General features: G+C 41.3%; 1 pseudogene; it reads right to left on the minus strand.

Moving 5' to 3' along the window:
* Positions 1–18,779: 18,779 nt before the first annotated feature.
* Positions 18,780–19,313, minus strand: LOC149152439 (xyloglucan endotransglucosylase/hydrolase protein 9 pseudogene; annotated as a pseudogene).
* Positions 19,314–23,532: the final 4,219 nt, after the last annotated feature.

Below are 23,532 nucleotides of genomic sequence, written 5' to 3' on the forward strand. Positions count from 1 at the left end.
TTTTTGTTCTTCTTCCATGGGTGCACTTGGACTGGCGAACCCTCAACCATTTTATTTTCTTTTCATGGGAATCTTATCTAAGTCTGCCCTTATTTCGTTCAAGGGCTCAGATTAAACTGTTGAGCTCCTTTGCTTCTCTACCTAACTATTTCTCTGCCAAGATTAAACATTTTGGACAGATTTTATCCTCTATCTCTAAAACAGGAAATTGGAACATGAACTAGCCAAGATTAAGCTGTTTGGCCATTCATCAACTGTGGCAAGAGTTAACAAACTACACACAATCAGTTTATTATAAAAACAGAATAGTAGATTTTGAACTTGCACACTTTCCCGGTCTTTTGTTTGGGGTTCATTTCTTTCATTTTTTGACCATTTCATCCTTTTTGCCCTTTGATTTTTCTTTTAGGGCATACCCTATTTACATTTTTTTAATTTTTTGATTCTTTCAAAATATGGAAAACCTTTGCAGCAGGGAAAGGATGAACATATTAGGGATTTTAATCAGTCAATCATGAAATATGACACCTGTTAACACCCAGGTTGTTCCCTATGACTCCCAAGGGAATACGGCCGGGGTAACCACTAACCAATCTTTGGATCACAATTTCTAGCCAAACTGTAATCAGAGAGGGCTCTCTCTTTATGATTTGTCTCTGTTATGATGGTGTTTTAGGCTAGCTATTATGCTCAGGTTTTGGTTTATGTTTTGGTTGAAGGATTTCTTTCAGGTCTTATGATATAGTGTTTAGATAGTGAAATACCATTGGGCAATGGAGTCTGGATTGTTAAATGATTTGATATGCAGGGTTGGTGGTGTTCAAACTGCAGGGCCTATTGTGTATTTTAGACAAACAAAATTGGCTTAAATGGTGATGTATGTCAACCAATAGAAAGCAATTAAGAATTTTCTATTAAGTTGGTGAGGTGAAGGTGAACACACTGCACAGGAGCATAACTTGAATTCCTGTGACAAAGGCCACTGTGAAAGGTGTATTCTGAAAGTGCAGCAATTAAGAATTACACTTACCTAGATTACAGCTGAAGAAAACATTCATAAACAACACAGATTGAACTCAGGGTACTCAGTGAATAAATCCTGAAAGTTATTCTTTTTCCTTGTTGCTTAATATTGAAAATCAGATAACATATATGGATTTTAACAAAACAACTAATTAACAGAGAGAGTTACAGAGACTTATTGTATGGTGAAATACACAGGAATCCAACAGTTATCAACAGACACCAGAACGCATTCAACACTTTAGAAATCCGAGAAATTCCATCACTTTCTTTATTAGACTTCTGAAAGGATTTACAACATAAGAATTTCTTTAGGAGAAATCAACAACCACCCTTGCAAGCTCATGCGAAGGGGACTTTATAGGAATGTTTATACAAAATATCTCAGGCATTGAGTCATCTGAGAGAGGAAATATCTTCATAACTTCGTACAGAAAGTAGAAAAGAAGTTATTACAACTTTGAATGCAGCATAAATGCTCTTTATGTCTGTCAGAGGATAATGTGACCTTTGGAGGTTAGTGAGTCGGTTGAGCCACTTTGCTTTAATGCTGGAGAACACGTCTTTATGCTTGCTGCGCTGTATTTTCTCGGGTTTGCCACCTGTGATTGTGATTGCTGCTGTGGTGACCGAATAGCCCTGCTGAGTTGGATCAGCTTTTATCTTTCCTCTGTATGCTTATCCACCAAAATTTTGCCTGTGTATGACTACTTATAAACTGGACAAAAATTTTCATTTACAGGTTCTGGCTTGACAATATTATCTGTGTCAAATTTTTCCAGACTTCCTGTGTGGGCAATTGGTGCTTCACAATTGCCTCTATGGTTTCATCTGCTTCTGTATACTTAAAGAAATTTGGAGGCACATCAAACAGATGATTGATCTCATTCATAATAAAAAATAGGTTGTCCACCCTATTGTATAAAGTTTGCCCTGATGCTGGCCCTGATTCTGCTGAAGTGCTGGGCTGTCTTGCAATTTGTCCTGCAGCATGGGCATCAACCCTTTTGATGTAGTTTTCAAGGGTAAGCAGTCTTCCTACACTGCTTAATATGCTGGGGAGGCCTCTGTTCTGTAATGCCTGAAATCTGTCCATGAACTTGTTGATTTCAGTCTGCATATCCTGGGTTCTTCTTTCTAGTGTTCCAACCAGGTTTCGTAGTGTCAGGACCCTTTTAACCATTGAGATTGTCTCAGTCCTGTGAGCAATTCCCATGGTGGCCAGTTGAGAGCTTGTCCTGTTATTTAAAATATTTATCATTCTGGTGGCAGCATCATGCATGTTGCCAAGGCTTGCTCTAGCTCTGTGTATTTCCCTGTTGGCCTTTGTAATGAGTACTGTTTGTTCATCTATAGTCTCAATGTACTGCCACTGATTGGTGATAGACCGGCCAATATTGCCCAAAGGACTGCTTTTAGCTCTGCTGTTACCTTTTCTAGTGTGAGCTCCTTCTCAAGCTCAGTTATCCTCTTCTTTAGAGCTTTTATCTCTCGTTCCTTTTCAGCTGCATTTTGTTTGCTCTTATCATATCTCTCATTTATTTTAGCCAAAGATTCTTTGGCTGAATTGAGCTCCAGCATTTGAGCTTCTAGGACTTGAATTTCATTTTGGAGTTTCTGCATATCCAGACTATGAGTCTGTTCTGTTGCTGGTGCAATTGTTGATGTAGTTGGTGCTGTAGGCCCTGTTTGCTGAGGAGGAGGGGCAGTTGTTGGAGCAGCTTCTTCAAGATTGATTATTTTAGGAGGAGGCTGGGAGGTTTGACCCTCTTCTTTTTGTTTCAATGTTGCCTGTAGTGCTGCCTTTGCAGCCTCTGATTCTCCTAGTTTGTCTTGAGTCCGGATTAGCTCCTTGTATAGAGATATCAACAGGGTTGTGGCCTCTTGATCATGCCTTTGCTGGGCCACATCATCTGTTTGAGGGTGGATTGTGGCAGGGAGTTTCATCTTTCTCCTCAATGCTGCCATGTTAGCATCCCTCAACTTCAATATCTCTTGGATCCCTTTGATATCTTTGGGATCATGTCCAATCTCAATGATTATTTCTTCCAAGGACCTTATTCTGTTGTCCTTTGCCTGGGATGATGCCCTCTCTAACTCCAGTTGAGAGGCTGTATTGTTAAGGCTATTTTGTAGCCTATAGTTATCCAAGGTCTGGTCTGCCAGAGAAGCATAGACCATCTCACCCGTTTGCTTGTGCAGTTCTATTTTGTCCATTGGGTGGATATCCTTGGCAAGGACTTCCAAGTTAGTCCTCAAATAATCTGAGGCAGTTTGGGGCTGTACTGCTGTTGGCATGAAATGACTCATGATCATTTTGCCTCCCTGCACATCATATGCAGACATGAGTCTTTGCTGATTGGTGGGAGCCAAGTTTAGAAGATGGTTGTACAACTGTCTTTTGATGGGCTCATTTCTCATCTTAATATCGATGAACTGTTGTTTAATACTAGGCCCACCTTCCCTTTACTGCCTGGAGGAACTTACTTCTCCTCCCATTGCCCTATCCTGTTCCTGTTGAAAGGAACTTGCTGATGTTTCCCTGCTGGGTGGGACCATACCCAGCGGCTGCCCTATTGGCATCTCTTCCTCTGAAAGAGGATTGATTCTCTGCCTCTTCTCCCCATGAGTTGACGTTGTAAGGGGAGTTTCTCTGTCCCTTTTCCTGCTTGTGTCCTCCTTTTGTGGAGTCTGGAGTGTAGATGCCTCAGCTGAAGTCTCTTGCCTTGGAGGCTCAGTTTGTTCAGTGGATATAGGGATTTCCACTGTTTGCTTTTGCTGGGCAGGCTGTTCCTGCCTTTGTTCTTTTTGTTGTTGCTGCTGCCCTTCACGCTGCTGCTCCATCTCTTCTTGTTGCTGCACTAGGGTTTCCATTTCCTCTTCGGTCATAGGAGGTGGCTGTTCCACCTGCTTTTCTTTGCCCTTGTTGACTGTCTGTGGAGGATTCATGGCAGCTTGATGATGCTTTGTTGAGGACGAGGCAGCTGCTCCAAGTTGTTTTTTGTATGAGAGGGGAACCTGTCCACAAGTTTCTAAGTCAGCTTCCTTTTGAATATTTCTAGCCTCTCTCTCTAGCAGCTCCTCACTAGTAATTTCCTCTTCTAGGGTACCTTCTTCCCAGCTTAATGTATTAGCATACTGCTCAATCTCAGGTTGCCTCACGTGTGAATAGCTGCCCAATTTGTATTTTATCCTCCTGAGGGAGACAAAGTGATTGGGTTCATAGGGTATCCATTCAAAGCTAGTTTGCAGTCTGAGGGCCTCTAGGATACTGTTTGCCTCTTTCCACCCCTCCTCTTTTCTATTGTATAGGAAAGGGCCCAGCTGGCTCCTTACTTTTAACTGTGACTTCTTGTTCTTGCTTTGAAAGTGGAGGTAGTCGGCATTCCCAAACTGCCTGAAATATTCTAAGGCAAAAAGCCTCATGGGGACATACCTTGGCAACCTAAAAGGCTTCAACTCACAGCCATATATTCTGATGACTGTGTGGTCTTGGTAGAGGTACCAATTACCAATGCTGTAGGTTTTGTTCAGGTGGAGAATTCTCCTCATGTCATCAGTTAACCTTGGAGGAGGAACACCATACAATACTGTCATGGCTGGATGAATGAATAAGTCAATGAACTCAGAGTATGTGTATGGTGATACAGAGGCACAATGAAAGACAGAGGTCCAAAACACATCTGACCTTGGATTTCCCTGGGCATTGACTTGCTTCAAGGGAATAGAGAAGCTGGCTGGCTGATAAAACAAGAATAGGTGGTATATGTATGAAGTATACCTGAACAGTCTTTCCCTCTTCAAATTCATAAGCTGGTCATGGATCTTATCTGCAATGTATGTAGCATAATCATAATGTACAGCTGGGGGCTTACCAGGAGAGAATATAGACAACATTGCCATTATGATTTCATCCACATCCTCCAGTCCTTTGAACCCTAGGACATAGCTGATCAAATCTACTAGCATTCTCCCCAATTCATTCAAGTACTGATATCCAATAGGAGGAGTTCTGATGGCTTCAGAGCCTGGTTGTACAAACAGCTGGTTGATTTTGATGACTTGGTCATTTGACAACTTGTTCCCCTTCTTTATCAAGTTCTGCATGTGGAGGGGGGTCAATGGCTTTGCAGTGTGGAAATGCAGCATCTCATTTATACTCTCTGGGGTGATATGGAACAGAATTGAGCCTGTAGGGCTGAGGACGGCTCTTTGGCCTGGGTCATAGCACTCCTGGCATCTGTAGATCAACTCTGGCATAGGATTTACCTGGGGGAGGTTGTAGATAGGCAAGTTTGAGTCCCAAATCCCTAAGATGTCTGCTCCACTAAGGTGCTGGGCTTTCAATTCATTCAGCATCTGAATATTATATTTGGAGCCCAATGGAAACCAGTCTAGCATTTGATAATCCATATCTCCCAGGGCTTTCCATTCTAATTCCTGGTGAGGGGCATTGAGAGGCTTGATGTTCAGTGCAATTGGAGTCTCCATGGTCTATTCAGTTTCTGTCTTGCAGGTGAATTAGTTTCAAGTGAGCAGTACAGCACAGAGGTGAGTTTTTGCAATGCAACTGTGAATTATGGGGAGCAGAGGGTGGAATGGACACGCAGCAATTGAAATACTGCTCGGATTATAAATAAGACCAATGCCTGGTCTCCCTCCGTCTTCTATGGCAGGTTTTAAGTGACTTGACCAACTGTCTCACGTTTGCGCGAGCAGTTTACAGTTTTTGACCCAAAAGTCGGGAAATGAAGGCTCTGCTGGTGGTTTCAAGGTTGCAATTGTAATTAAAAGTGCTTGCAGAGGAAAGCTATCGGTGAAATAGTGAGTTTCAGTGTTCCTTAAGCATTCTGAGCAATTTACAGTGAATTTCAGGCGTATGGAGGATGAACTATGAGAAATACCTGGCTAACCGCGAACAGAGGTCGTAACTGTGGGTGGAATTGGTGCTTTGGAGGTCTTCAGCTCGTTTCCCGCAGGTGGCGCAGTTTAGAACGTAAAAATAGCATGCAAAGGAAACAGTAGCAAATGAGCGAAAAGTACAAAAAAGCGCATTTTTTGGCTAAATATGGACTTTTTGCAATTTGGCGCTTTTTCTGTGATGACGTCAGCATGACGTCATAGGGTGGGGTCAACCTTGGATGACGTCAGCATGACGTCATCGGATGAGGTGGCGGGCTGCCATTGGTCCACAGGGTAATGAGGTGGCGGGCACGTTGGCACGGATGCGGACAAAAGTGTGATGCGGTGGCAGGCAGGGTGATGACGTGGAGATTGCGCTGGACCCTCAAACCGGGCGGTGAGGGACCTAACGGTTACGGTTTAGCCCTAGCCGCCACGGTTTCTCGGGGCGGTTATGATACGGCCCCGCAATTGTCAGAGATTGCTCCGAGAGCCTTCAATGGGCGACGCGTGGCCGCGCCCTGATGTAACGCAACGTCACTTTCTCGGGCGCTAAACCTCTGTCGCGGGGGCCGCTCCGATATTAATACGGACTGTCGGATCTCTTGGATCTGATCCGACGGTGGACGGGGAAATGATATGTTCGGGGGATATGCATGCGGGCGGAAACCTTCAGATATGGGTTTTTACAATGTTTTCAATGTATTTCAAAAAATAAACCAAATGCATGCGCCAACTTTGGTTTAGGCGGTCAGAAGTGGGTTTTTTGGGTCTTTTCGTGATTTGAAAGGGGTTATGGGTAAAAGGGGCTTGCATAGGGTTTTTCTTGGCAAATAATGGCTTAGTGAGTGGAATGACTTGAGGCAAAGGGGGGGGGGGGTAGATGAGGTGTAGGTTTATCCAAGTGGCCAGATGTCACTTTGATCCCTGACATAGGACTTATTGGCTATAATGCCAAGGGGAGGGGTATATATACAAAATTTGGGGTTTATACACCATGGTGTTTAATATTAGTAGGGGAGAGGTGATATAGGGATTTATATAGTAAAGTTAGAGTTAATATGGATGAGGGGAATGAAGGGGGAAAACACTGAATTTGTTTGTAAAACACTTGGTTTAAAGAGTAGATCAAAATGAAAAGATTTTTACACAAGAAATGTGGCTTTTGAATGAACAAGAACCATCATGAAACCATGATCTTCTTCCATGAATCTCAGCTGATAAGGGGATGTTAGTAATGAAAAGAAAGGGGGAAGGAGGGAGGTTAGTCATGCTCCTTGCTGTAACTTGATGAAGATGAACACCTTGTCAATTTATAGACTTTGCCTTGGTAAGCACAGTTAACACATCTGCAATGGTAAAGATAACCTTTCTGCAACCCCAACTACTTGCCTAGCATTTTTTTATTTCTTCTTAGAGGGTGCACTTGGACTTGTGGACCCTTACTTGCCTTTTCTTTTCTTTGGCTTTTCCTTTGTTTTTTCTATCTACTTCTACCCTTATCTCATCCAAGGTCCCAGATTAAGCTGTTGGGAGCCTTTTCTTCTCTACCTGAACTACTTGTCTGCCAAGTTTAAACAGTTTGGACAGACTCCTTTCTCTATTCTACAACTGCAAATTTAAACCATGGAATGATCCAGATTAAATTGTTGAATCATCCATCAAAATTTGAAGCTCATACCAAGCTATAAGCATAGATTGAGTTCTCTTGGAAATATGTGATCTTTGAGTCATCAAAGCAGAGCATATTTGGACCTTCCATAGCCAATCATGAAATATGAAACCTATTGGTATAGGTATCTAACAGTGGCTCCACATGGGGATGGTTTTTCTTTTGAAAGACCAAGAACAGCAGGTCAGAATGCCTTGGCCTTTTACTGCTTTTATGGACTTGAAGTTTTGCTGCCTTGAAGTGCCCAAATTGTGTGTTTTTCTTCTTGGTAAACCTCTAATTCTATTTATCTTTCGCTGGCAGTCAATAAACTTGAAAAACTGCATTATTACAATCTAAACAGAAAATCATCTATACAGTTGGGTATGTACAATGGAAGCTCATGCTGTACTTATGGGTGGTATTCAAAATAGTGCTTCAGCATCCTGCCATTCACAGGACCTTCATCCAAGTCAGTTTCACTAAGACTCTTTAGGAAGTAAGTGTTGTTACCTTGTACTGCTTGGACAACAAATGGTCCTCTCCATAAGGAATCAAATTTTCCATGTTTTCCTTTCTCTTCTCTTCTTGCATCCCACTTGAGGACTTTATCACCAACATTAAAATCTTCTGCTTTGGTTCTTCTGTCAAAGGCTTTCTTTAGTTTTTCTTGTAATACCTGAACTCTACTGAAAACTTGATCTCTGGTTTGATGCAGACATATGATTTGATTTATCCTTCTTTGCATATCATTTGGTTCAGCTTGGCTTTCTTGAAGAAGCTTCATAACAGGCACTCCTAGTGAAGAGGGGAATTTGGCCTCTAATCCATAAACCAACTCATATGGGCTGGTCCCAATTGATCTCTTGGTTGTTAGTCTATCTCCCCATAAGGCATTGACTAGTTTCTTATGCCAGTTTTTTTTGTTCTCTTCAAGCACCTTCTTTATAATGTTTACAAGGCTTTTGTTTGATGATTCAGCAGGGCCATTTCCTTGGGGATAGTATGCAGTAGAATGGCCCAAAGTAATATGAAATTTGTGACAGAAATTCACCATTTTCTTGGATCTGAAAGCAGCAGCATTGTCTGTAATAATTTTATCAGGGCAGCCAAATCTAGCCAGTATGTTGTTCTCCAAGAACTGAATGATTACTGAATCATTTACTTGTCTGCATGGGGCAGCTTCAATCCACTTAGTGAAGTAGTCTGTGGCTGTTAAGATCCATCTATGTTGGCCTGAAGATGAGGGATGAATTTCCCCAATGAAGTCCAATCCCCATTGTTGAAAAGGTCTCTCTGTTGCAATAGGCCTTAAAGGAAGTGGCAGCAGTTGTCTCTTTCCCTCAAACACTTGGCATTTATGACAAGATGTGATAAATTTCTTGATATCAGAGAACATGGTGGGCCAGTAGTATCCAGCCCTTAGTATTTTATCCACAGTGGACTTCCAGTACAAGTGTCCACCACAGTCTCCTGCATGAAACTCTTGCATGATATTGTTAGTTTCATTTTCAATTAAACAGTGCAGCAATATCCCTTCATGGTTTTTCCAAAGTAAATTGCCATCCATCACACAAAATCTTGATGTTTTCATTTTTAGGAACCTACACTTAGTTTTGGACAGTCCTGGGGGAGCACACAGGTTTTGTAACACATAACAGATATCAGAGTACCAGGGGGATTGTTCAAAGGCTACATTGATCTTTGGAGTCGCCAGCTCTGTTTCACTGTCCAGCTGATTGATGTCTAAGGCTTGAAAATTTGTTTCTGTCATTAATTTGGCCAAGCCTTGCCCTTTTATTAGTTTTGTAGGTTTTATCTCAATGTCAAATTCCAAGATGCTGGCAATCCATTTTCCTCTTCTGCCTTCTAAATTTTCTTGGGTGAGAATGTCTTTGACAATAGGACTTGGCACATATGCTTTGACATGGGAATAAAGGATCTAAATCCTAAAGTCTTTGATTGCTTTGACTAAAGCATAAGCTTGTTTTTCCATGATTTGATTCTTCAAAGGTGCATCTCTGAGAGCTTTGCTAAAGAAAGCAATTGGCTTCTCATTTCCTTGGTCATCCTTTTGTAATAACACCGCAACAATAGTATGTTGGGAAGCAAAAGAGAAAATGATAAATTCTCTGTCAAACTGAGGATTGGTCAATACTGGGGTCTGGGTAAGGGCCAATTTTATACCTTCAAATGCTTGATTGGCTTCAACAGTCCACTTCACTTTTGAATCCTTTTTGAGCATGTTATTTAATAATCTGGTTAGCTCTGCTAGGTTTGGGATAAACCTTCTCAAGAAATTGATTTTTCCCAAGAATCCTTGTAATTCTTTGACATTCCTTGGGTGAGGCATTTGCAGAATAGCTTGTATCCTATCTGGGTCAATTCTAATGCCATCTTTTGAGATGATGTGTCCTAAGAGCTTGCCTTCTTCTAAACCAAAGAGGGATTTCTTAGGGTTCAAGGAGATTCCATATTTTCTGCATTTTAGGAAGATCTGTCTTAGATGCTTGAGATGCTCTTGGTTAGATTTTGAAAAAGGTGTGAGATCATCTAAGTAAATGACTAAGAAGTCATGAATCTCTTTGGAAAAAGCAATGTCCATTGCTCTTTGAAATGTTGCCCCAGCATTCTTCAACCCAAAAGGCATTTTTACATATTTGAATGTTCCCCATGGGGTTGTAAATGTTGTTTTGTCCTGATCATAAGGATGAACTAAGATCTGGTTGAAACCGGAAAACCCATCCAGTAATGAGATCCTTGAAGCCCCTACCACCCTTTGAAGAATGTGATCCATCTTGGGTAAGGGGTAGTTGTCTTTAAGGGATACTTGGTTCAAATTCCTTAGGTCCACACACAGCCTAATTTCACCAGTCTTTTTTCTTGTAGGGACTAAGTTGGAGATCCATTCAGAGAATCTGATTGGTGCTATGATGCCTGCCTTGAACATTTTTTGTACCTCTTGTTCCATTGCTGGGAGAAGCATAGGATTGATTCTCCTCAGTTTTTGCTTGAAGGGCTTTTGATCTGGTTTGAGAGGGATAGTGTGTTGGATTACCGAGGTGTCATAGGACTTTAGGTCCTCATAGCTCCATGCAAAAACATCCTGGAACTCTTTGAAGAGGTCAATGTATTTTGGCTTTTGGTCGGGAGGTAAGGAAGCAGATAATTTAATTATCTTGGGTTTGTCAATTGTACCTATGTTGCATTCTTCAATGGCTGCATTTAGGGGCTGCATTTTTGGTTTTCTGGGAATATCATTTGAATCAAAGATGTCTTCTAGTGGGGTTAGGCCTGTTGGTAGAAAATTGTCCTTTAGCTCAATGATTTCAGTTTCAGCATTGGACACTCCCTCTTCCCAGTCAACTTGTTGGATTTGCTGGATGCTTTCTATATTGAAAATAGTTGGATTCAGCATTTGTTTTGCAGTTCTAGGTGATATTGGCTGAGCAGTCTGTTGAAACTGTATTTGTGATGGACTTTCTCCATCAAGTATTTGTGATTGACTTGCTGACTTAAGTATTTGTGATTGACTTGCTGTCTTAAGTATTTGTGATTGACTTGCTGTCTCATTGTCAATATTTAATCCTGCAAATTCTTGCTGCAGAGTTAAAAAAAGGTTTATTTGCTTGTCATCCTCAAATACTTGCCAATCATTGATGTTGTTTGGTATGGAGGGTCTGTGTTTCACCTCAGCTGTAAAACAATGGTGGGGCTCAAAGGGAAACTTGCAGGTACTTGCAAAGGTGGCTAAACTGTGAGCATGTAGATTTTGGGTTCTGGGAATTTTAGTAATTTGGAATTCAGAGAAAAAGTTTAGTACCTCAGCAATAGCATATCTATAAGTCCTTAGTCTTTTGTCATTGGTGACAAAGTTTCCTTTCACTTGTTGGATAACTAAATCTGAATCTCCCATGATTGAAACCCTGGCAGCTTGTAAGAATTTTGCCAACTTGAGTCCTAGTAAAAGAGCTTCATATTCTGCCATGTTATTAGTACATCTGAAATTCAATCTATAGGCTCTGCCTTCTGCATGACTATTTTCTTTATTGTGTACCCAAACTCCAGCTCCTGCCCCTAATTTGTTGACTGGGCCATCAAATTCAAGGAACCATAGAATATCTGTTTGGGACGGAGATTTTATGATTTGTTCATGGGCTGGTAATGTGAGTAGCAATTGTGGTTTTTTCTCTAGCTTGTCTTCTAGGACGGTCTCATCATTTAATTGGATGTTCTTGACAACTAAGGCAGCAGCACTATCAAATGTTTGATTGACTGTTGTTTCATGAGTGATACTATTCTCATTTGCATCTTCCTCCTGTATAAATATCTTGGTTTCAACTTCACCTTTTGAGGGAGTAGTTGTATCATTGAAGAGAATGTATGAGTCTATGTCTGAATGGACAGCATATATAGGAAAATTTTGAGGTTTTTCTTCACTGCTGACCATGTACTTCATTAGTGTTTCCCTGTACAGTCTTTTTGGTTGCCCAAACACAGAGATGGTGGCATATGACATGTCTAATTGTAGGGAACCTTGGAGTTTGGCTCCCCATGATCTTGATAACAGCATTCCATACTTAGGTGGGATATCAGCAACTACCACATCCATTAGGATTGTCTTGTTTGGGTATTGAACTAGAGAGACACATAAGTCTTTTATGAGACCTAGACACTTGACTTGGCTGGAGTCAAAGGAAAACAGATCCTTGTATGGTCTTGTTATGTCTAAATTCAATCTCTCGATGACTGCTTTTGGCATAAGATTGTGAGAGGCACCTGAGTCAAACATTGCATTATGTAGTATTTTGTCATGAATATGTAAACTGACATAGAAAGGCAGTACCCCTGTGACTACTGTTTTTCCATCCACTTCTGGGCCAAAGAGGAGTTCTGGGGTGTCATCCAGTACATTGACATCATCTTTGTTGCTAGTGAGTTGAAGGGACCTTTTGATTTGCAATTTATAGCTGTCATGCTTGGCTAATTCCAAGAGAGGAATAGCTATTTTTATTTTGCCAATTTCAGTTTCTAAGTCAAAGGGTTTTTCAAATTGGGCCTTGTGGTTGTAGGTGACAGTCCTTTCCTTGTTCATTAAGTCTCCTTCTAGACTTTTATCTTGACTTTGAGATTTATCCTTTTTACTCATCTCTTGAGGAGTAACATTTAAATTAGGATGAGAAGATGAAGTGTCCAGAGACTGCTGTCTTAAGGACAATGGCTCAGTGATTTCTTCAACAATCACTTCTTCTGTGGGTGAATTTAGTTTGTCACTAGGTTGTGTGACTATAACTCTTTCAGGCTGCTGATTATCCTTTTTCTTTTCAGGCTGGTTGACATTCACAGTTCTGCTCCTTAGCTTGTACTGTTTATGGACTTCATAAACAGCAGTGTCGTAGCCTTGTTTAAAGTCAAAGGATTCACCTGATTTAGTTTGGAACAGTTTGATTTCCTCATCCTCATGATCTTCTTGTGTTAGGAAAACTTGACTTTCACCATCCAGCCCTATTAAATTAATCTCAGGATCTTCATTGGGCTCTGCTGAAGTGGAGGTTTCAGCATAATTTTCTTGGAAAGGGGGTCTGATTTCTGGATCAGGGTTTGCCCTGCCAACGTTCGGGTTTGGATTTCTCCTAAAATTTGGATTCCTAGGAGGATTGTTTTGTGGTGCTTCCCATGATGCTTTTCTTTCAACTGATTCCACCCTGTCACCCAATCTTTTCATGCTGTTGAGTATGGCATCAAGCTTTTGATCAAAGGCTGTGGGTTCTTCTTTGTATATGCTTCTGTTTTCTAACCTTGCCCTGTTTCTTTTGGCAATCAGGTTTGCTTCTACTGTGACAACAGCCTTCTGGGCGTCTTCAAGGGTTTCAGGTTCTCTTTCCTTCAACTGATATGCCATGTCAGAATCAAATCCATCAGGGAACTTGTACAAGGCCAAGTTAGGAGGAGGTCTTAGGTTTTGTGGTATTGCATTGTACACATTGTTGAATCTAGCACAATACTCCAGAACAGTCTCTTGAGGACCTCTCTTGATTGTTTCATATTCACCAAGTATGTGTAGGGGATCTTTCTTCTTCTCCCATCTGGTAGTAAAGGCCTGATAAAGCTCATCAGGGGTCGTGATAGTATTTGCAGCAATCGACCTGAACCAGGTTCTAACATCACCTGTCAGGCTTTGGACAAAAATTCTCATCCTCACACTGTCATCATCTATTTCATAGTTTTCAAAGTGATCTTGCATCCTCTTAGCATGTTGAATAGCAGAGTAAGGGCTAGTGGAGTCAAAATATGAGATTTTGGTTTGGTAATCCTGGGGTAGAGCTGCAGGATTAGCAGGTAGCTGCAAGGGTGGATATCTATTTGCCATATTTGGAGGGTTGGGTGTATTAATAGGGGCTGCTGGGATAATAGGAACAGTGGGTACCACAGGGGTTACAGGTGAAGCTGAACCTAAAGTGTGGTTCAAGGGGGTATGTGCAGTGGATGAAGATGGGGGAGGAGAGCTTTGAGATGTAGATGGTGAACTGGGGGAGCTTGGAACAGACCGAAAGAGGACTTTAAGTGGAGTAGAAAGGTTAGGAAAATCTGTAACTGAGGTCAAAATAGCAGGCTGATCCTGCCTTTGTTGCTTCCTGATGTTTCTAGGGATGGTATTTGGATTATCAACAATGATGGGTGGATTTGGGTCAGGATTAGCCCTAGTATGCCGAGGATTTTTCTTAGGAGCCAGTTTCTAACTGTTTTTTAGGATTTTGTGGGAAATTTTTATATCTGAAGGGACTGGATGAAGATTTTGGAATGGTTATATATTCTCAGAGCTAAGATGAAGATTCCCAAAACAAGCTCCTCCTTAAAACTGTTAATGTAATACAGAAACAGCTTAAAGGCCTCTTGACTTATTTCAGGCTTGATAGCAGCTTAAGGAAGATATATAATAAAAAATCTCAAGCACTCCCCAGCGGAGTCGCCAATTATGTTAACACCCAGGTTGTTCCCTATGACTCCCAAGGGAATACGGCCGGGGTAACCACTAACCAATCTTTGGATCACAGTTTCTAGCCAAACTGTAATCAGAGAGGGCTCTCTCTTTATGATTTGTCTCTGTTATGATGGTGTTTTAGGCTAGCTATTATGCTCAGGTTTTGGTTTATGTTTTGGTTGAAGGATTTCTTTCAGGTCTTATGATATAGTGTTTAGATAGTGAAATACCATTGGGCAATGGAGTCTGGATTGTTAAATGATTTGATATGCAGGGTTGGTGGTGTTCAAACTGCAGGGCCTATTGTGTATTTTAGACAAACAAAATTGGCTTAAATGGTGATGTATGTCAACCAATAGAAAGCAATTAAGAATTTTCTATTAAGTTGGTGAGGTGAAGGTGAACACACTGCACAGGAGCATAACTTGAATTCCTGTGACAAAGGCCACTGTGAAAGGTGTATTCTGAAAGTGCAGCAATTAAGAATTACACTTACCTAGATTACAGCTGAAGAAAACATTCATAAACAACACAGATTGAACTCAGGGTACTCAGTGAATAAATCCTGAAAGTTATTCTTTTACCTTGTTGCTTAATATTGAAAATCAGATAACATATATGGATTTTAACAAAACAACTAATTAACAGAGAGAGTTACAGAGACTTATTGTATGGTGAAATACACAGGAATCCAGCAGTTATCAACAGACACCAGAACGCATTCAACACTTTAGAAATCCGAGAAATTCCATCACTTTCTTTATTAGACTTCTGAAAGGATTTACAGCATAAGAATTTCTTTAGGAGAAATCAACAACCACCCTTGCAAGCTCATGCGAAGGGGACTTTATAGGAATGTTTATACAAAATATCTCAGGCATTGAGTCATCTGAGAGAGGAAATATCTTCATAACTTCGTACAGAAAGTAGAAAAGAAGTTATTACAACTTTGAATGCAGCATAAATGCTCTTTATGTTTGTCAGAGGATAATGTGACCTTTGGAGGTTAGTGAGTCGGTTGAGCCACTTTGCTTTAATGCTGGAGAACACGTCTTTATGCTTGCTGCGCTGTATTTTCTCGGGTTTGCCACCTGTGATTGTGATTGCTGCTGTGGTGACCGAACAACCCTGCTGAGTTGCATCAGCTTTTATCTTTCCTCTGTATGCTTATCCACCAAAATTTTGCCTGTGTATGACTACTTATAAACTGGACAAAATTTTTCATTTACAGGTTCTGGCTTGACAATATTATCTGTCTCAAATTTTTCCAGACTTCCTGTGTGGGCAATTGGTGCTTCACAATTGCCTCTATGGTTTCATCTGCTTCTGTATACTTAAAGAAATTTGGAGGCACATCAAATAGATGATTGATCTCATTCATAATAAAAAATAGGTTGTCCACCCTATTGTATAAAGTTTGCCCTGATGCTGGCCCTGATTCTGCTGAAGTGCTGGGCTGTCTTGCAATTTGTCCTGCAGCATGGGCATCAACCCTTTTGATGTAGTTTTCAAGGGTAAGCAGTCTTCCTACACTGCTTAATATGCTGGGGAGGCCTCTGTTCTGTAATGCCTGAAATCTGTCCATGAACTTGTTGATTTCAGTCTGCATATCCTGGGTTCTTCTTTCCAGTGTTCCAACCAGGTTTCGTAGTGTCAGGACCCTTTTAACCATTGAGATTGTCTCAGTCCTGTGAGCAATTCCCATGGTGGCCAGTTGAGAGCTTGTCCTGTTATTTAAAATATTTATCATTCTGGTGGCAGCATCAGGCATGTTGCCAAGGCTTGCTCTAGCTCTGTGTATTTCCCTGTTGGCCTTTGTAATGAGTACTGTTTGTTCATCTATAGTCTCAATGTACTGCCACTGATTGGTGATAGACCGGCCAATATTGCCCCAAAGGACTGCTTTTAGCTCTGTTGTTACCTTTTCTAGTGTGAGCTCCTTCTCAAGCTCAGTTATCCTCTTCTTTAGAGCTTTTATCTCTCATTCCTTTTCAGCTGCATTCTGTTTGCTCTTATCATATCTCTCATTTATTTTAGCCAAAGATTCTTTGGCTGAATTGAGCTCCAGCATTTGAGCTTCTAGGACTTGAATTTCATTTTGGAGTTTCTGCATATCCAGACTATGAGTCTGTTCTGTTGCTGGTGCAATTGTTGATGTAGTTGGTGCTGTAGGCCCTGTTTGCTGAGGAGGAGGGGCAGTTGTTGGAGCAACTTCTTCAAGATTGATTATTTTAGGAGGAGGTTGGGAGGTTTGACCCTCTTCTTTTTGTTTCAATGCTGCCTGTAGTGCTGCCTTTGCAGCCTCTGATTCTCCTAGTTTGTCTTGAGTCCGGATTAGCTCCTTGTATAGAGATATCAACAGGGTTGTGGCCTCTTGATCATGCCTTTGCTGGGCCACATCATCTGTTTGAGGGTGGTGTTAGCGCTTGAGATTTCACCCTAGGCTGAGGAAGGTAAACCTTCAAGGCTACATCAAACCATTTCACCTCGTAGCTAGCCCTACGAGGTATGAGAAGGCTCTCTCGGGTCAGATTTGATAGATCTTATAATATAATTAGGCTGACCAATTAGAATCAAAGATATTAGGCTAGTAAATTGATAGGGGGTTTGGATTTGATGATTTTTTTTTGGGGTTTTTTAATGGAATGACGGGGCTTTTCTGGGCTACATGGGCAAAATCACAGTTTCAAACAGAGAAATATAATGACTACACAGGTTGTCAACTGAGGCAAGGTAGGCATGCAATTTAACACCAAATCTGGTTTCGAACGGGATGGCAAGACTGGTGAGGAGTTAAGGAGGGCAGACAATAACTCTGAATCCTCCTTAAACAGTAGAAAACATCGAATGCGAACAAACTTATAGGAGGAGCATATAATACTATGAATTCCTACCTAATCACTTCATTTGTTCAGCTTGAAAGGGTCATGAAACGAAATGAAATATAACTGATTACATATGAGACAAAGGGAAAAACTTATGCTAAATCAACATATCACATGAATCTCGGCAAACAGAGCTGTGAAATTCCATTAAATTCTCTGCAGAAAACTGTACATTACAAAGCTCTATGCTTCTCCAGCAGCTCCCAGCGCTCAGAAAAAACTCTCCTCTCTCACTCACTCTCTAAAAAAAAACTCATCTACAAATGAATTTTTAATACATTAAATAAAAAAAACTGCCCAAAACAGGGGCGCTGTTTTTTTTTAACTGACTACCTCCGCTCTCCCTCTTTTTTATTACAAAATCATTATTTTTATAAACTACTCTAAAACAAAACAACAGATTGACCCACAATCCGGGCGCTGTTTTAACTAAAGCAATAAAAATAGAGGAGAATCCTCCATCTGCTCCTAAAGATAGAACCGTCTTCCATTATTCCAGCGTGAAGATTTCGAATGGCCCATGAAAACTGGCTGATGATAGAAATAAGTAATCGCACCTTTGAATGCCACTTTGCAACGATTGCCACGTTACTGATATATTTAATTCATATGCAGAAGGTTCTATAAAACAACGACTTATGTATAAACAACTCAATACTGTTTAAAATCCTCTGATGGCCACTTAAAGATATCAATTGGGGCGTAGATCCACTTGGAGATTTAACTGAAGCTATTAATAGAAGATCGAATCTTATTTTTCTGTTATGTAGGCTCTCATTGATGACACAATCCTCCCATGTTGACAACTGGCCAGCCACGCGGTCTTCACATCGCATACCACTCTGGAAGATGGCTTCTGCCGAAATGACCACGGAAAAGATGTTTGCCACTTTGAGGAAATTGCCATATTGGGAACGGTAATATTGAATTTTATTATGCTATAAAATTTCTATTAGCTGCTGCGTTTTGAATTTTTTCTATAACTTCATTGATGTTCATGGTCCCGAGTTCTCTTTCATCTTTGCCACTACCTTTCGACGATATTGGACCTGAGTGCCTGTTACAGGTTACAATACAGGTTTGCACTGGAGAAAGCCACAAAGAAACGTCACCAGCATAACGCTCTATCAATATGCCAAAGAATCTTTCAAGAGATCTTAGGATGGCCCTGTGAATCATGATGGGCCATTTTTTTCTCTGAATTTGAATCAATATAGAATAGATCAAATCGCTGAGGCAAATTGAAATCAACCTGAACTGTAGGCAAACTAGGAAATACAAACCCACTGGTACTATACACTCTTTAGATTTTGACAAAATTAATGTACTGCTTGCTTTAGAGAACTAAACTGCTGCATTCTGGTGGAGGAACGGGATATCTGTTTTTGTCTCCGCAGTAGTCATAGATCATGTAATTTTTGCGCACCCACTTGGAGATGTGTCTATTAGATCTGACTTGGCACGCCCCCTCAACGCGGAAGTTTGTATAAGAAGCCGCAAAGGGAGCGTTGCTCCAATTGGTATTCACTTGCCCTCTTTGAGTAGCCCAATCATCCGCATTCCACAAGCTGGAGAAAACTCCCATGGCTTGGCTGTTCAAGAACGGCACCCACATTACTTGATTTTTCTTGTATACTCTGATGGGAGTGGCGTCCACATAGAATATGATGTGATGCGGGTTCCACTTAATGGGATATGTGTGAAAGTCCGCAGTGGGGTCGAACCACAAACAAATGCGTTGCTCTCTCTTCCCAATTTCATGGGCGTATATGTTCGTCTGCACAATGTAAGGCTCCCCAGACACATTCTCCAGAAATTCAAAATCCATTTCATCATGCTTTGCCCCTGCATTCGAAGAGAGTTGCAACATATATATTCCATATCCAATGTCAATCAACCATAAAATGCACCACTTCCTTCATCAACAGAATAGTCCCCCCCCTTGTCTTTGAATATTGAAAGGCAATGCACTCCACTTTTTAATACTCCTGAGGTAAGCCGTACCTCGTCTTCTCTCATGCCTTCCAGCCCATGTGAACTACCAGAACTTGATGACTGAGATGCCTGCATTTCTGATGTGTTGGCATGACTTATACTGCAAACTAATGTCTTCATTCCTATGATGAGAGTCCTTATTAATTTCTTGCAATCTTTTAGCTCCTGGGAAAGCCCTAAAGGGTTCTGAAGGTTCAAAGCTGTCTGCACAGGTAGCTCCAGCTTCAATCGTAAACTGTATTGTTCTTTCCCATCTTCATAATCTCCAATTAGCTGAGGAATAGTGTGCTTTAATGTACTGAACTTGCTCACAAAAGCTTCTAATATAATTCCCAGTAAGGCTCGACTTTTTCCTTGCTCGTAGGGTCCACACCTCTGATAAAGATTGGTTTAACCAAATTAAGCATCAATCGGGCAGAAGTTGTCTGCATGCTGAATGACAGCGATGAGTCATTCAAATTTCTGGAAAACAAGTTTATAGCTTGGGATAACTGCTTAAACGAAACCTTGAATCGAACATGCTGAATAACCTTTGTAAGAATATCATATGCCAATGGCTTTAATGTTTCACAAGCTCGGCCAGTACCCAATAAAACCCTCTCCTCCAATAAGGTATCAGTCAGTGTGAAAAATCCTCGCCCGAAATCTGTTTGAAGAACTCGCCTTGTGTCACGAAGTAACTCCTGGCGAATCAAAACTGAATCCGGGCAAGTAACAAGCAGATTTACTATGCTCTTTGATATAATCTCTTCATATGGTTGGATAGAATCAGCAAAGCTCCCAAGTAAATATGTCAAACATGAAATAGTCTTGACTTGTGCAGACTTCAAATCAACATAATGATTTTTCAAGTGAGGTGAAACATGCTGGGGATCAGGAATGGATATTGCGTCCACCATCAGAGGGAGGAGAACAGGCACGTTCTTTTGCATATAATGTCCATGGAAGGCAAAAAGAATTATTATAATCAAAGGGCATTCTGTAACAATTTTGAAGGACATAGTGCTTGGATTCAACTGTCCAGGAATTGGCCCTCCAGTTAGTCTCTGTGGACTAATATATCCAATGGAATATTGATTAGTTGCCAACTGACTATCATTTCCATTTGATTCATTGAAACAGTAATTGACAATGGCTTTGAAGTTCTGATAAACCATTCTGTGGCCAAGTTGTTCCTCTTTGATAATTATTGCTGCTCTAAGGAGCTGCAAAGTTTCGAAATGAATGACTGGATGTGCCACTGTAGAAAACCTCTGTACCATGATAATTGAAACCATATGAAGATAAAACTTGACCAAATTCATCAATAGTAGAGTCTGATGTATGTTTTGCTTTCTTTTGTTTTTGCAGGGATAGAAGCTTGAAGTTTGCTGCTGTCTTTTGAAAAGCTGGAGATAAATTACACAAATTTAAACAACACATTAATGATTTCTTCTTCAAAACCCCGTTTTGAAGAAGAATCAATCTCTGACAAGAGACGGAGTCTAACAGGTGGATTGTGGCAGGGAGTTTCATCTTTCTCCTCAATGCTGCCATGTCAGCATCCCTCAACTTCAATATCTCTTGGATCCCTTTGATATCTTTGGGATCATGTCCAATCTCAATGATTATTTCTTCCAAGGACCTTATTCTGTTGTCCTTTGCCTGGTATGATGCCCTCTCTAACTCCAGTTGAGAGGCTGTATTGTTAAGGCTATTTTGTAGCCTATAGTTATCCAAGGTCTGGTCTGCCAGAGAAGCATAGACCATCTCACCCGTTTGCTTGTGCAGTTCTATTTTGTCCATTGGGTGGATATCCTTGGCTAGGACTTCCAAGTTAGTCCTCAAATAATCTGAGGCAGTTTGGGGCTGTACTGCTGTTGGCATGAAATGACTCATGATCATTTTGCCTCCCTGCACATCATATGCAGACATGAGTCTTTGCTGATTGGTGGGAGCCAAGTTTAGCAGATGGTTGTACAGCTGTCTTTTGATGGGCTCATTTCTCATCTTAATATCGATGAACTGTTGTTTAATACTAGGCCCACCTTCCCTTTGCTGCCTGGAGGAACTTACTTCTCCTCCCATTGCCCTATCCTGTTCCTGTTGAAAGGAACTTGCTGATGTTTCCCTGCTGGGTGGGACCATACCCAGCGGCTGCCCTATTGGCATCTCTTCCGCTGAAAGAGGATTGATTCTCTGCCTCTTCTCCCCATGAGTTGACGTTGTAAGGGGAGTTTCTCTGTCCCTTTTCCTACTTGTGTCCTCCTTTTGTGGAGTCTGGAGTGTAGATGCCTCAGCTGAAGTCTCTTGCCTTGGAGGCTCAGTTTGTTCAGTGGATATAGGGATTTCCACTGTTTTCTTTTGCTGGGCAGGCTGTTCCTGCCTTTGTTCTTTTTGTTGTTGCTGCTCCTCTTGCTGCTGCCCTTCACCCTGCTGCTCCATCTCTTCTTGTTGCTGCACTAGGGTTTCCATTTCCTCTTCGGTCATAGGAGGTGGCTGTTCCACCTGCTTTTCTTTGCCCTTGTTGACTGTCTGTGGAGGATTCATGGCAGCTTGATGATGCTTTGTTGAGGACGAGGCAGCTGCTCCAAGTTGTTTTTTGTATGAGAGGGGAACCTGTCCACAAGTTTCTAAGTCAGCTTCCTTTTGAATATTTCTAGCCTCTCTCTCTAGCAGCTCCTCACTAGTAATTTCCTCTTCTAGGGTACCTTCTTCCCAGCTTAATGTATTAGCATACTGCTCAATCTCAGGTTGCCTCACGTGTGAATAGCTGCCCAATTTGTATTTTATCCTCCTGAGGGAGACAAAGTGATTGGGGTCATAGGGTATCCATTCAAAGCTAGTTTGCAGTCTGAGGGCCTCTAGGATACTGTTTGCCTCTTTCCACCCCTCCTCTTTTCTGTTGTATAGGAAAGGGCCCAGCTGGCTCCTTACTTTTAACTGTGACTTCTTGTTCTTGCTTTCAAAGTGGAGGTAGTCGGCATTCCCAAACTGCCTGAAATATTCTAAGGCAAAAAGCCTCATGGGGACATACCTTGGCAACCTAAAAGGCTTCAACTCACAGCCATATATTCTGATGACTGTGTGGTCTTGGTAGAGGTACCAATTACCAATGCTGTAGGTTTTGTTCAGGTGGAGAATTCTCCTCATGTCATCAGTTAACCTTGGAGGAGGAACACCATACAATACTGTCATGGCTGGATGAATGAATAAGTCAATGAACTCAGAGTATGTGTATGGTGATACAGAGGCACAATGAAAGATAGAGGTCCAAAACACAACTGACCTTGGATTTCCCTGGGCATTGACTTGCTTCAAGGGAATAGAGAAGCTGGCTGGCTGATAAAACAAGAATAGGTGGTATATGTATGAAGTATACCTGAACAATCTTTCCCTCTTCAAATTCATAAGCTGGTCATGGATCTTATCTGCAATGTATGTAGCATAATCATAATGTACAGCTGGGGGCTTACCAGGAGAGAATATAGACAGCATTGCCATTATGATTTCATCCACATCCTCCAGTCCTTTGAACCCTAGGACATAGCTGATCAAATCTACTAGCATTCTCCCCAATTCATTCAAGTACTGATATCCAATAGGAGGAGTTCTGATGGCTTCAGAGCCTGGTTGTACAAACAACTGGTTGATTTTGATGACTTGGTCATTTGACAACTTGTTCCCCTTCTTTATCAAGTTCTGCATGTGGAGGGGGGTCAATGGCTTTGCAGTGTGGAAATGCAGCATCTCATTTATACTCTCTGGGGTGATATGGAACAGAATTGAGCTTGTAGGGCTGAGGACGGCTCTTTGGCCTGGGTCATAGCACTCCTGGCATCTGTAGATCAACTTTGGCATAGGATTTACCTGGGGGAGGTTGTAGATAGGCAAGTTTGAGTCCCAAATCCCTAAGATGTCTGCTCCACTAAGGTGTTGGGCTTTCAATTCATTCAGCATCTGAATATTATATTTGGAGCCCAATGGAAACCAGTCTAGCATTTGATAATCCATATCTCCCAGGGCTTTCCATTCTAATTCCTGGTGAGGGGCATTGAGAGGCTTGATGTTCAGTGCAATTGGAGTCTCCATGGTCTATTCAGTTTCTGTCTTGC

The sequence above is a fragment of the Pinus tabuliformis genome, chromosome 9 (assembly GCF_031772625.1).
Source record: "Pinus tabuliformis cultivar Carrire ecotype Pingquan chromosome 9, CPIR1, whole genome shotgun sequence".
In the NCBI taxonomy this organism is placed as follows: Eukaryota; Viridiplantae; Streptophyta; class Pinopsida; order Pinales; family Pinaceae; genus Pinus; species Pinus tabuliformis.